The sequence below is a fragment of the Ambystoma mexicanum genome, chromosome 4p, assembly GCF_040938575.1.
Source record: "Ambystoma mexicanum isolate Mex_15411 chromosome 4p, UKY_AmexF1_1, whole genome shotgun sequence".
In the NCBI taxonomy this organism is placed as follows: Eukaryota; Metazoa; Chordata; class Amphibia; order Caudata; family Ambystomatidae; genus Ambystoma; species Ambystoma mexicanum.
Window position 1 is genome coordinate 845461842 of NC_090927.1, and position 9828 is coordinate 845471669.

A 9828-nucleotide genomic window follows, 5' to 3' on the forward strand; every position below is an offset into this window, starting at 1 on the left:
GATTTATTACCCATGAACACACTACCTGTATGCTAATTCTATGTAAAAAGGTAGCTCCAGCCCTCATGATGTTGTCCAACATTTCCGCTATAAAACGGGATACAATTATTTTGGAAACATACCAAATTTGAAAAATAATTGAGAAGTTGCGCAATTACTAATCATGGAGCACAAAAAAGCCTACAGCACCTGGTATTCCCAGGCAGTCTCCCATCCAGGTACTAACTAGGCCTGACCCTGCTTAGCTTCCGAGATCGGGCACATTCAGTGTGGTGTGGCCGTAGGCTCTGGGCCTAGTGAGTTTTGTACTTTTAAGCATCTAGTCGGCTAGACCTTGCAGTTTTGAAAGGCAATTGAGAAATGGCTCACTTCCTGAACTTGGAGCACAAAAAAGCCTACAGCACCTGGTATTCCCAGGTGGTCTCCCATCCAGGTACTAACTAGGCCCGACACTGCTTAGCTTCCGAGATCAGACGAGATCGGGCGCAATCAGTGTGGTGTGGCCGTAGGCTCTGGGCCTAGTGAGTTTTGTACTTTTAAGCATCTAGTCAGCTAGACCTTGCACTTTTGAAAGGCAATTGAGAAATGGCTCACTTCCTGAACTTGGAGCACAAAAAAGCCTACAGCACCTGGTATTCCCAGGCGGTCTCCCATCCAGGTACTAACGAGGCCCGACACTGCTTAGCTTCCGAGAACAGACGAGATCGGGCGCATTCAGTGTGGTGTGGCCGTAGGCTCTGGTTCTTGTGAGTTTTGTACTTTTAAGCATCTAGTCGGCTAGACCTTGCAGTTTTGAAAGGCAATTGAGAAATGGCTCACTTCCTGAACTTGGAGTACAAAAAAGCCTACAGCACCTGGTATTCCCAGGCGGTCTTCCATCCAGGTACTAACTAGGCCCGACACTGCTTAGCTTCTGAGATCAGACGAGATCAGGCACATTCAGTGTGGTGTGGCCGTAGGCTCTGGGCCTAGTGAGTTTTGTACTTTTAAGCATCTAGTCGGCTAGACCTTGCAGTTTTAAAAGGCAATTGAGAAAGGGCTCACTTCCTGAACTTGGAGCACAAAAAAGCCTACAGCACCTGGTATTCCCAGGCGGTCTCCCATCCAGGTACTAACTAGGCATGACACTGCTTAACTTCCGAGATCAGTCGAGATCGGGTGCATTCAGTGTGGTGTGGCCGTAGGCTCTAGGAATGCTAAGAATATTACTCTTATGCATTTGCATTTAGTAAGCTAAGCCATGCAGCCACTTGCAACATGATACCACGCTCATCGCTCGATCAGGCGAGATATATAAGACTGGTGGGCCCATTCAGGACTCCTATGTCTGGTAGGATAACTTTAATTCATCCATCCTGTGTCTGTTGCAGGGAGGTGGAGAGAACAATCAACACAATAATGGTTTTCTTTCATGCCTCTTGAACGACTCAATATTCTCTGTACTGCATTACATGTGAAAGTCGATTTATTACCCATGAACACACTACCTGTATGCTAATTCTATGTAAAAAGGTAGCTCCAGCCCTCATGATGTTGTCCAACATTTCCGCTATAAAACGGGATACAATTATTTTGGAAACATACCAAATTTGAAAAATAATTGAGAAGTTGCGCAATTACTAATCATGGAGCACAAAAAAGCCTACAGCACCTGGTATTCCCAGGCAGTCTCCCATCCAGGTACTAACTAGGCCTGACCCTGCTTAGCTTCCGAGATCGGGCGCATTCAGTGTGGTGTGGCCGAAGGCTCTGGGCCTAGTGAGTTTTGTACTTTTAAGCATCTAGTCGGCTAGACCTTGCAGTTTTGAAAGGCAATTGTGAAATGGCTCACTTCCTGAACTTGGAGCACAAAAAAGCCTACAGCACCTGGTATTCCCAGGCGGTCTCCCATCCAGGTACTAACGAGGCCCGACACTGCTTAGCTTCCGAGATCAGACGAGATCGGGCGCATTCAGTGTGGTGTGGCCGTAGGCTCTGGTTCTTGTGAGTTTTGTACTTTTAAGCATCTAGTCGGCTAGCCCTTGCAGTTTTGAAAGGCAATTGAGAAATGGCTCACTTCCTGAACTTGGAGTACAAAAAAGCCTACAGCACCTGGTATTCCCAGGCGGTCTTCCATCCAGGTACTAACTAGGCCCGACACTGCTTAGCTTCTGAGATCAGACGAGATCAGGCACATTCAGTGTGGTGTGGCCGTAGGCTCTGGGCCTACTGAGTTTTGTACTTTTAAGCATCTAGTCGGCTAGACCTTGCAGTTTTAAAAGGCAATTGAGAAAGGGCTCACTTCCTGAACTTGGAGCACAAAAAAGCCTACAGCACCTGGTATTCCCAGGCGGTCTCCCATCCAGGTACTAACTAGGCCTGACACTGCTTAACTTCCGAGATCAGTCGAGATCGGGTGCATTCAGTGTGGTGTGGCCGTAGGCTCTAGGAATGCTAAGAATATTACTCTTATGCATTTGCATTTAGTAAGCTAAGCCATGCAGCCACTTGCAACATGATACCACGCTCATCGCTCGATCAGGCTCGATCAGGCGAGATATATAAGACTGGTGGGCCCATTCAGGACTCCTATGTCTGGTAGGATAACTTTAATTCATCCATCCTGTGTCTGTTGCAGGGAGGTGGAGAGAACAATCAACACAATAATGGTTTTCTTTCATGCCTCTTGAAGGACTCAATATTCTCTGTACTGCATTACATGTGAAAGTCGATTTATTACCCATGAACACACTACCTGTATGCTAATTCTATGTAAAAAGGTAGCTCCAGCCCTCATGATGTTGTCCAACATTTCCGCTATAAAACGGGATACAATTATTTTGGAAACATACCAAATTTGAAAAATAATTGAGAAGTTGCGCAATTACTAATCATGGAGCACAAAAAAAGCCTACAGCACCTGGTATTCCCAGGCAGTCTCCCATCCAGGTACTAACTAGGCCCGACCCTGCTTAGCTTCCGAGATCGGGCGCATTCAGTGTGGTGTGGCCGTAGGCTCTGGGCCTAGTGAGTTTGTACTTTTAAGCATCTAGTCGGCTAGACCTTGCAGTTTTGAAAGGCAATTGTGAAATGGCTCACTTCCTGAACTTGGAGCACAAAAAAGCCTACAGCACCTGGTATTCCCAGGTGGTCTCCCATCCAGGTACTAACTAGGCCCGACACTGCTTAGCTTCCGAGATCAGACGAGATCGGGCGCAATCAGTGTGGTGTGGCCGTAGGCTCTGGGCCTAGTGAGTTTTGTACTTTTAAGCATCTAGTCAGCTAGACCTTGCAGTTTTGAAAGGCAATTGAGAAATGGCTCACTTCCTGAACTTGGAGCACAAAAAAGCCTACAGCACCTGGTATTCCCAGGCGGTCTCCCATCCAGGTACTAACGAGGCCCGACACTGCTTAGCTTCCAAGATCAGACGAGATCGGGCGCATTCAGTGTGGTGTGGCCGTAGGCTCTGGTTCTTGTGAGTTTTGTACTTTTAAGCATCTAGTCGGCTAGACCTTGCAGTTTTGAAAGGCAATTGAGAAATGGCTCACTTCCTGAACTTGGAGTACAAAAAAGCCTACAGCACCTGGTATTCCCAGGCGGTCTTCCATCCAGGTACTAACTAGGCCCGACACTGCTTAGCTTCTGAGATCAGACGAGATCAGGCACATTCAGTGTGGTGTGGCCGTAGGCTCTGGGCCTAGTGAGTTTTGTACTATTAAGCATCTAGTCGGCTAGACCTTGCAGTTTTAAAAGGCAATTGAGAAAGGGCTCACTTCCTGAACTTGGAGCACAAAAAAGCCTACAGCACCTGGTATTCCCAGGCGGTCTCCCATCCAGGTACTAACTAGGCCTGACACTGCTTAACTTCCGAGATCAGTCGAGATCGGGTGCATTCAGTGTGGTGTGGCCGTAGGCTCTAGGAATGCTAAGAATATTACTCTTATGCATTTGCATTCAGTAAGCTAAGCCATGCAGCCACTTGCAACATGATACCACGCTCATCGCTCGATCAGGCTCGATCAGGCGAGATATATAAGACTGGTGGGCCCATTCAGGACTCCTATGTCTGGTAGGATAACTTTAATTCATCCATCCTGTGTCTGTTGCAGGGAGGTGGAGAGAACAATCAACACAATAATGGTTTTCTTTCATGCCTCTTGAAGGACTCAATATTCTCTGTACTGCATTACATGTGAAAGTCGATTTATTACCCATGAACACACTACCTGTATGCTAATTCTATGTAAAAAGGTAGCTCCAGCCCTCATGATGTTGTCCAACATTTCCGCTATAAAACGGGATACAATTATTTTGGAAACATACCAAATTTGAAAAATAATTGAGAAGTTGCGCAATTACTAATCATGGAGCACAAAAAAGCCTACAGCACCTGGTATTCCCAGGCAGTCTCCCATCCAGGTACTAACTAGGCCTGACCCTGCTTAGCTTCCGAGATTGGGCACATTCAGTGTGGTGTGGCCGTAGGCTCTGGGCCTAGTGAGTTTTGTACTTTTAAGCATCTAGTCGGCTAGACCTTGCAGTTTTAAAAGGCAATTGAGAAAGGGCTCACTTCCTGAACTTGGAGCACAAAAAAGCCTACAGCACCTGGTATTCCCAGGCGGTCTCCCATCCAGGTACTAACTAGGCCTGACACTGCTTAACTTCCGAGATCAGTCGAGATTGGGCGCATTCAGTGTGGTGTGGCCGTAGGCTCTGGGCCTAGTGAGTTTTGTACTTTTAAGCATCTAGTCGGCTAGACCTTGCAGTTTTGAAAGGCAATTGTGAAATGGCTCACTTCCTGAACTTGGAGCACAAAAAAGCCTACAGCACCTGGTATTCCCAGGTGGTCTCCCATCCAGGTACTAACTAGGCCCGACACTGCTTAGCTTCCGAGATCAGACGAGATCGGGCGCAATCAGTGTGGTGTGGCCGTAGGCTCTGGGCCTAGTGAGTTTTGTACTTTTAAGCATCTAGTCAGCTAGACCTTGCAGTTTTGAAAGGCAATTGAGAAATGGCTCACTTCCTGAACTTGGAGCACAAAAAAGCCTACAGCACCTGGTATTCCCAGGCGGTCTCCCATCCAGGTACTAACGAGGCCCGACACTGCTTAGCTTCCGAGATCAGACGAGATCGGGCGCAATCAGTGTGGTGTGGCCGTAGGCTCTGGGCCTAGTGAGTTTTGTACTTTTAAGCATCTAGTCAGCTAGACCTTGCAATTTTGAAAGGCAATTGAGAAATGGCTCACTTCCTGAACTTGGAGCACAAAAAAGCCTACAGCACCTGGTATTCCCAGGCGGTCTCCCATCCAGGTACTAACTAGGCCCGACCCTGCTTAGCTTCCGAGATCGGGCGCATTCAGTGTGGTGTGGCCGTAGGCTCTGGGCCTAGTGAGTTTTGTACTTTTAAGCATCTAGTCGGCTAGACCTTGCAGTTTTGAAAGGCAATTGTGAAATTGCTCACTTCCAGAACTTGGAGCACAAAAAAGCCTACAGCACCTGGTATTCCCAGGTGGTCTCCCATCCAGGTACTAACTAGGCCCGACACTGCTTAGCTTCCGAGATCAGACGAGATCGGGCGCATTCAGTGTGGTGTGGCCGTAGGCTCTGGGCCTAGTGAGTTTTGTACTTTTAAGCATCTAGTCGGCTAGACCTTGCAGTTTTGAGAGGCAATTGAGAAATGGCTCACTTCCTGAACTTGGAGTACAAAAAAGCCTACAGCACCTGGTATTCCCAGGCGGTCTCCCATCCAGGTACTAACTAGGCCCGACACTGCTTAGCTTCTGAGATCAGACGAGATCAGGCGCATTCAGTGTGGTGTGGCCGTAGGCTCTGGGCCTAGTGAGTGTTGTACTTTTAAGCATCTAGTCGGCTAGACCTTGCAGTTTTAAAAGGCAATTGAGAAAGGGCTCACTTCCTGAACTTGGAGCACAAAAAAGCCTACAGCACCTGGTATTCCCAGGCGGTCTCCCATCCAGGTACTAACTAGGCCTGACACTGCTTAACTTCCGAGATCAGACGAGATCGGGTGCATTCAGTGTGGTGTGGCCGTAGGCTCTAGGAATGCTAAGAATATTACTCTTATGCATTTGCATTTAGTAAGCTAAGCCATGCAGCCACTTGCAACATGATACCACGCTCATCGCTCGATCAGGCTCGATCAGGCGAGATATATAAGACTGGTGGGCCCATTCAGGACTCCTATGTCTGGTAGGATAACTTTAATTCATCCATCCTGTGTCTGTTGCAGGGAGGTGGAGAGAACAATCAACACAATAATGGTTTTCTTTCATGCCTCTTGAAGGACTCAATATTCTCTGTACTGCATTACATGTGAAAGTCGATTTATTACCCATGAACACACTACCTGTATGCTAATTCTATGTAAAAAGGTAGCTCCAGCCCTCATGATGTTGTCCAACATTTCCGCTATAAAACGGGATACAATTATTTTGGAAACATACCAAATTTGAAAAATAATTGAGAAGTTGCGCAATTACTAATCATGGAGCACAAAAAAGCCTACAGCACCTGGTATTCCCAGGCAGTCTCCCATCCAGGTACTAACTAGGCCTGACCCTGCTTAGCTTCCGAGATCGGGCACATTCAGTGTGGTGTGGCCGTAGGCTCTGGGCCTAGTGAGTTTTGTACTTTTAAGCATCTAGTCGGCTAGACCTTGCAGTTTTGAAAGGCAATTGAGAAATGGCTCACTTCCTGAACTTGGAGCACAAAAAAGCCTACAGCACCTGGTATTCCCAGGTGGTCTCCCATCCAGGTACTAACTAGGCCCGACACTGCTTAGCTTCCGAGATCAGACGAGATCGGGCGCAATCAGTGTGGTGTGGCCGTAGGCTCTGGGCCTAGTGAGTTTTGTACTTTTAAGCATCTAGTCAGCTAGACCTTGCACTTTTGAAAGGCAATTGAGAAATGGCTCACTTCCTGAACTTGGAGCACAAAAAAGCCTACAGCACCTGGTATTCCCAGGCGGTCTCCCATCCAGGTACTAACGAGGCCCGACACTGCTTAGCTTCCGAGAACAGACGAGATCGGGCGCATTCAGTGTGGTGTGGCCGTAGGCTCTGGTTCTTGTGAGTTTTGTACTTTTAAGCATCTAGTCGGCTAGACCTTGCAGTTTTGAAAGGCAATTGAGAAATGGCTCACTTCCTGAACTTGGAGTACAAAAAAGCCTACAGCACCTGGTATTCCCAGGCGGTCTTCCATCCAGGTACTAACTAGGCCCGACACTGCTTAGCTTCTGAGATCAGACGAGATCAGGCACATTCAGTGTGGTGTGGCCGTAGGCTCTGGGCCTAGTGAGTTTTGTACTTTTAAGCATCTAGTCGGCTAGACCTTGCAGTTTTAAAAGGCAATTGAGAAAGGGCTCACTTCCTGAACTTGGAGCACAAAAAAGCCTACAGCACCTGGTATTCCCAGGCGGTCTCCCATCCAGGTACTAACTAGGCATGACACTGCTTAACTTCCGAGATCAGTCGAGATCGGGTGCATTCAGTGTGGTGTGGCCGTAGGCTCTAGGAATGCTAAGAATATTACTCTTATGCATTTGCATTTAGTAAGCTAAGCCATGCAGCCACTTGCAACATGATACCACGCTCATCGCTCGATCAGGCGAGATATATAAGACTGGTGGGCCCATTCAGGACTCCTATGTCTGGTAGGATAACTTTAATTCATCCATCCTGTGTCTGTTGCAGGGAGGTGGAGAGAACAATCAACACAATAATGGTTTTCTTTCATGCCTCTTGAACGACTTAATATTCTCTGTACTGCATTACATGTGAAAGTCGATTTATTACCCATGAACACACTACCTGTATGCTAATTCTATGTAAAAAGGTAGCTCCAGCCCTCATGATGTTGTCCAACATTTCCGCTATAAAACGGGATACAATTATTTTGGAAACATACCAAATTTGAAAAATAATTGAGAAGTTGCGCAATTACTAATCATGGAGCACAAAAAAGCCTACAGCACCTGGTATTCCCAGGCAGTCTCCCATCCAGGTACTAACTAGGCCTGACCCTGCTTAGCTTCCGAGATCGGGCGCATTCAGTGTGGTGTGGCCGAAGGCTCTGGGCCTAGTGAGTTTTGTACTTTTAAGCATCTAGTCGGCTAGACCTTGCAGTTTTGAAAGGCAATTGTGAAATGGCTCACTTCCTGAACTTGGAGCACAAAAAAGCCTACAGCACCTGGTATTCCCAGGCGGTCTCCCATCCAGGTACTAACGAGGCCCGACACTGCTTAGCTTCCGAGATCAGACGAGATCGGGCGCATTCAGTGTGGTGTGGCCGTAGGCTCTGGTTCTTGTGAGTTTTGTACTTTTAAGCATCTAGTCGGCTAGACCTTGCAGTTTTGAAAGGCAATTGAGAAATGGCTCACTTCCTGAACTTGGAGTACAAAAAAGCCTACAGCACCTGGTATTCCCAGGCGGTCTTCCATCCAGGTACTAACTAGGCCCGACACTGCTTAGCTTCTGAGATCAGACGAGATCAGGCACATTCAGTGTGGTGTGGCCGTAGGCTCTGGGCCTACTGAGTTTTGTACTTTTAAGCATCTAGTCGGCTAGACCTTGCAGTTTTAAAAGGCAATTGAGAAAGGGCTCACTTCCTGAACTTGGAGCACAAAAAAGCCTACAGCACCTGGTATTCCCAGGCGGTCTCCCATCCAGGTACTAACTAGGCCTGACACTGCTTAACTTCCGAGATCAGTCGAGATCGGGTGCATTCAGTGTGGTGTGGCCGTAGGCTCTAGGAATGCTAAGAATATTACTCTTATGCATTTGCATTTAGTAAGCTAAGCCATGCAGCCACTTGCAACATGATACCACGCTCATCGCTCGATCAGGCTCGATCAGGCGAGATATATAAGACTGGTGGGCCCATTCAGGACTCCTATGTCTGGTAGGATAACTTTAATTCATCCATCCTGTGTCTGTTGCAGGGAGGTGGAGAGAACAATCAACACAATAATGGTTTTCTTTCATGCCTCTTGAAGGACTCAATATTCTCTGTACTGCATTACATGTGAAAGTCGATTTATTACCCATGAACACACTACCTGTATGCTAATTCTATGTAAAAAGGTAGCTCCAGCCCTCATGATGTTGTCCAACATTTCCGCTATAAAACGGGATACAATTATTTTGGAAACATACCAAATTTGAAAAATAATTGAGAAGTTGCGCAATTACTAATCATGGAGCACAAAAAAAGCCTACAGCACCTGGTATTCCCAGGCAGTCTCCCATCCAGGTACTAACTAGGCCCGACCCTGCTTAGCTTCCGAGATCGGGCGCATTCAGTGTGGTGTGGCCGTAGGCTCTGGGCCTAGTGAGTTTGTACTTTTAAGCATCTAGTCGGCTAGACCTTGCAGTTTTGAAAGGCAATTGTGAAATGGCTCACTTCCTGAACTTGGAGCACAAAAAAGCCTACAGCACCTGGTATTCCCAGGTGGTCTCCCATCCAGGTACTAACTAGGCCCGACACTGCTTAGCTTCCGAGATCAGACGAGATCGGGCGCATTCAGTGTGGTGTGGCCGTAGGCTCTGGGCTTAGTGAGTTTTGTACTTTTAAGCATCTAGTCGGCTAGACCTTGCAGTTTTGAAAGGCAATTGAGAAATGGCTCACTTCCTGAACTTGGAGCACAAAAAAGCCTACAGCACCTGGTATTCCCAGGTGGTCTCCCATCCAGGTACTAACTAGGCCCGACACTGCTTAGCTTCCGAGATCAGACGAGATCGGGCGCAATCAGTGTGGTGTGGCCGTAGGCTCTGGGCCTAGTGAGTTTTGTACTTTTAAGCATCTAGTCAGCTAGACCTTGCAGTTTTGAAAGGC

General features: G+C 47.4%; 26 non-coding genes and 8 pseudogenes across 26 annotated transcripts; all 34 read right to left on the reverse strand.

The window, feature by feature from the left end:
* Positions 1-177: 177 nt before the first annotated feature.
* On the reverse strand, positions 178-286 carry LOC138459169 (5S ribosomal RNA; annotated as a pseudogene).
* A 106-nt stretch (positions 287-392) lies between these two features.
* On the reverse strand, positions 393-511 carry LOC138460840 (5S ribosomal RNA). The gene has a single exon (XR_011263501.1). It is a non-coding gene; the product is annotated as a 5S ribosomal RNA (ribosomal RNA).
* A 106-nt stretch (positions 512-617) lies between these two features.
* On the reverse strand, positions 618-736 carry LOC138465016 (5S ribosomal RNA). Its single transcript, XR_011267591.1, has one exon. It is a non-coding gene; the product is annotated as a 5S ribosomal RNA (ribosomal RNA).
* Positions 737-842: 106 nt separating this feature from the next.
* LOC138464502 (5S ribosomal RNA) lies at positions 843-961 on the reverse strand. Its single transcript, XR_011267082.1, has one exon. It is a non-coding gene; the product is annotated as a 5S ribosomal RNA (ribosomal RNA).
* Positions 962-1067: 106 nt separating this feature from the next.
* LOC138455061 (5S ribosomal RNA) lies at positions 1068-1186 on the reverse strand. Its single transcript, XR_011261706.1, has one exon. It is a non-coding gene; the product is annotated as a 5S ribosomal RNA (ribosomal RNA).
* Positions 1187-1639: 453 nt separating this feature from the next.
* Positions 1640-1748, reverse strand: LOC138459302 (5S ribosomal RNA; annotated as a pseudogene).
* A 106-nt stretch (positions 1749-1854) lies between these two features.
* Positions 1855-1973, reverse strand: LOC138462391 (5S ribosomal RNA). The gene has a single exon (XR_011264991.1). It is a non-coding gene; the product is annotated as a 5S ribosomal RNA (ribosomal RNA).
* Positions 1974-2079: 106 nt separating this feature from the next.
* Positions 2080-2198, reverse strand: LOC138464503 (5S ribosomal RNA). Its single transcript, XR_011267083.1, has one exon. It is a non-coding gene; the product is annotated as a 5S ribosomal RNA (ribosomal RNA).
* A 106-nt stretch (positions 2199-2304) lies between these two features.
* Positions 2305-2423, reverse strand: LOC138464117 (5S ribosomal RNA). The gene has a single exon (XR_011266699.1). It is a non-coding gene; the product is annotated as a 5S ribosomal RNA (ribosomal RNA).
* Positions 2424-2887: 464 nt separating this feature from the next.
* Positions 2888-2996, reverse strand: LOC138457394 (5S ribosomal RNA; annotated as a pseudogene).
* A 105-nt stretch (positions 2997-3101) lies between these two features.
* LOC138460841 (5S ribosomal RNA) lies at positions 3102-3220 on the reverse strand. The gene has a single exon (XR_011263502.1). It is a non-coding gene; the product is annotated as a 5S ribosomal RNA (ribosomal RNA).
* A 106-nt stretch (positions 3221-3326) lies between these two features.
* On the reverse strand, positions 3327-3445 carry LOC138464836 (5S ribosomal RNA). Its single transcript, XR_011267413.1, has one exon. It is a non-coding gene; the product is annotated as a 5S ribosomal RNA (ribosomal RNA).
* Positions 3446-3551: 106 nt separating this feature from the next.
* On the reverse strand, positions 3552-3670 carry LOC138464504 (5S ribosomal RNA). The gene has a single exon (XR_011267084.1). It is a non-coding gene; the product is annotated as a 5S ribosomal RNA (ribosomal RNA).
* Positions 3671-3776: 106 nt separating this feature from the next.
* Positions 3777-3895, reverse strand: LOC138464120 (5S ribosomal RNA). Its single transcript, XR_011266701.1, has one exon. It is a non-coding gene; the product is annotated as a 5S ribosomal RNA (ribosomal RNA).
* A 463-nt stretch (positions 3896-4358) lies between these two features.
* On the reverse strand, positions 4359-4467 carry LOC138459786 (5S ribosomal RNA; annotated as a pseudogene).
* A 106-nt stretch (positions 4468-4573) lies between these two features.
* Positions 4574-4692, reverse strand: LOC138455351 (5S ribosomal RNA). Its single transcript, XR_011261986.1, has one exon. It is a non-coding gene; the product is annotated as a 5S ribosomal RNA (ribosomal RNA).
* Positions 4693-4798: 106 nt separating this feature from the next.
* LOC138460843 (5S ribosomal RNA) lies at positions 4799-4917 on the reverse strand. Its single transcript, XR_011263503.1, has one exon. It is a non-coding gene; the product is annotated as a 5S ribosomal RNA (ribosomal RNA).
* A 106-nt stretch (positions 4918-5023) lies between these two features.
* LOC138463028 (5S ribosomal RNA) lies at positions 5024-5142 on the reverse strand. The gene has a single exon (XR_011265614.1). It is a non-coding gene; the product is annotated as a 5S ribosomal RNA (ribosomal RNA).
* A 106-nt stretch (positions 5143-5248) lies between these two features.
* LOC138456141 (5S ribosomal RNA) lies at positions 5249-5357 on the reverse strand (annotated as a pseudogene).
* Positions 5358-5463: 106 nt separating this feature from the next.
* On the reverse strand, positions 5464-5582 carry LOC138461574 (5S ribosomal RNA). Its single transcript, XR_011264189.1, has one exon. It is a non-coding gene; the product is annotated as a 5S ribosomal RNA (ribosomal RNA).
* Positions 5583-5688: 106 nt separating this feature from the next.
* LOC138457372 (5S ribosomal RNA) lies at positions 5689-5807 on the reverse strand. Its single transcript, XR_011262230.1, has one exon. It is a non-coding gene; the product is annotated as a 5S ribosomal RNA (ribosomal RNA).
* A 106-nt stretch (positions 5808-5913) lies between these two features.
* On the reverse strand, positions 5914-6032 carry LOC138461663 (5S ribosomal RNA). The gene has a single exon (XR_011264272.1). It is a non-coding gene; the product is annotated as a 5S ribosomal RNA (ribosomal RNA).
* Positions 6033-6495: 463 nt separating this feature from the next.
* Positions 6496-6604, reverse strand: LOC138459170 (5S ribosomal RNA; annotated as a pseudogene).
* Positions 6605-6710: 106 nt separating this feature from the next.
* LOC138460844 (5S ribosomal RNA) lies at positions 6711-6829 on the reverse strand. Its single transcript, XR_011263504.1, has one exon. It is a non-coding gene; the product is annotated as a 5S ribosomal RNA (ribosomal RNA).
* A 106-nt stretch (positions 6830-6935) lies between these two features.
* Positions 6936-7054, reverse strand: LOC138465017 (5S ribosomal RNA). The gene has a single exon (XR_011267592.1). It is a non-coding gene; the product is annotated as a 5S ribosomal RNA (ribosomal RNA).
* A 106-nt stretch (positions 7055-7160) lies between these two features.
* Positions 7161-7279, reverse strand: LOC138464507 (5S ribosomal RNA). The gene has a single exon (XR_011267086.1). It is a non-coding gene; the product is annotated as a 5S ribosomal RNA (ribosomal RNA).
* A 106-nt stretch (positions 7280-7385) lies between these two features.
* Positions 7386-7504, reverse strand: LOC138455063 (5S ribosomal RNA). Its single transcript, XR_011261708.1, has one exon. It is a non-coding gene; the product is annotated as a 5S ribosomal RNA (ribosomal RNA).
* Positions 7505-7957: 453 nt separating this feature from the next.
* Positions 7958-8066, reverse strand: LOC138459303 (5S ribosomal RNA; annotated as a pseudogene).
* Positions 8067-8172: 106 nt separating this feature from the next.
* On the reverse strand, positions 8173-8291 carry LOC138462392 (5S ribosomal RNA). Its single transcript, XR_011264992.1, has one exon. It is a non-coding gene; the product is annotated as a 5S ribosomal RNA (ribosomal RNA).
* Positions 8292-8397: 106 nt separating this feature from the next.
* On the reverse strand, positions 8398-8516 carry LOC138464508 (5S ribosomal RNA). Its single transcript, XR_011267087.1, has one exon. It is a non-coding gene; the product is annotated as a 5S ribosomal RNA (ribosomal RNA).
* A 106-nt stretch (positions 8517-8622) lies between these two features.
* Positions 8623-8741, reverse strand: LOC138464121 (5S ribosomal RNA). The gene has a single exon (XR_011266702.1). It is a non-coding gene; the product is annotated as a 5S ribosomal RNA (ribosomal RNA).
* A 464-nt stretch (positions 8742-9205) lies between these two features.
* Positions 9206-9314, reverse strand: LOC138457395 (5S ribosomal RNA; annotated as a pseudogene).
* A 105-nt stretch (positions 9315-9419) lies between these two features.
* Positions 9420-9538, reverse strand: LOC138461586 (5S ribosomal RNA). Its single transcript, XR_011264200.1, has one exon. It is a non-coding gene; the product is annotated as a 5S ribosomal RNA (ribosomal RNA).
* Positions 9539-9644: 106 nt separating this feature from the next.
* Positions 9645-9763, reverse strand: LOC138460845 (5S ribosomal RNA). The gene has a single exon (XR_011263505.1). It is a non-coding gene; the product is annotated as a 5S ribosomal RNA (ribosomal RNA).
* Between the last annotated feature and the right edge of the window lie 65 nt (positions 9764-9828).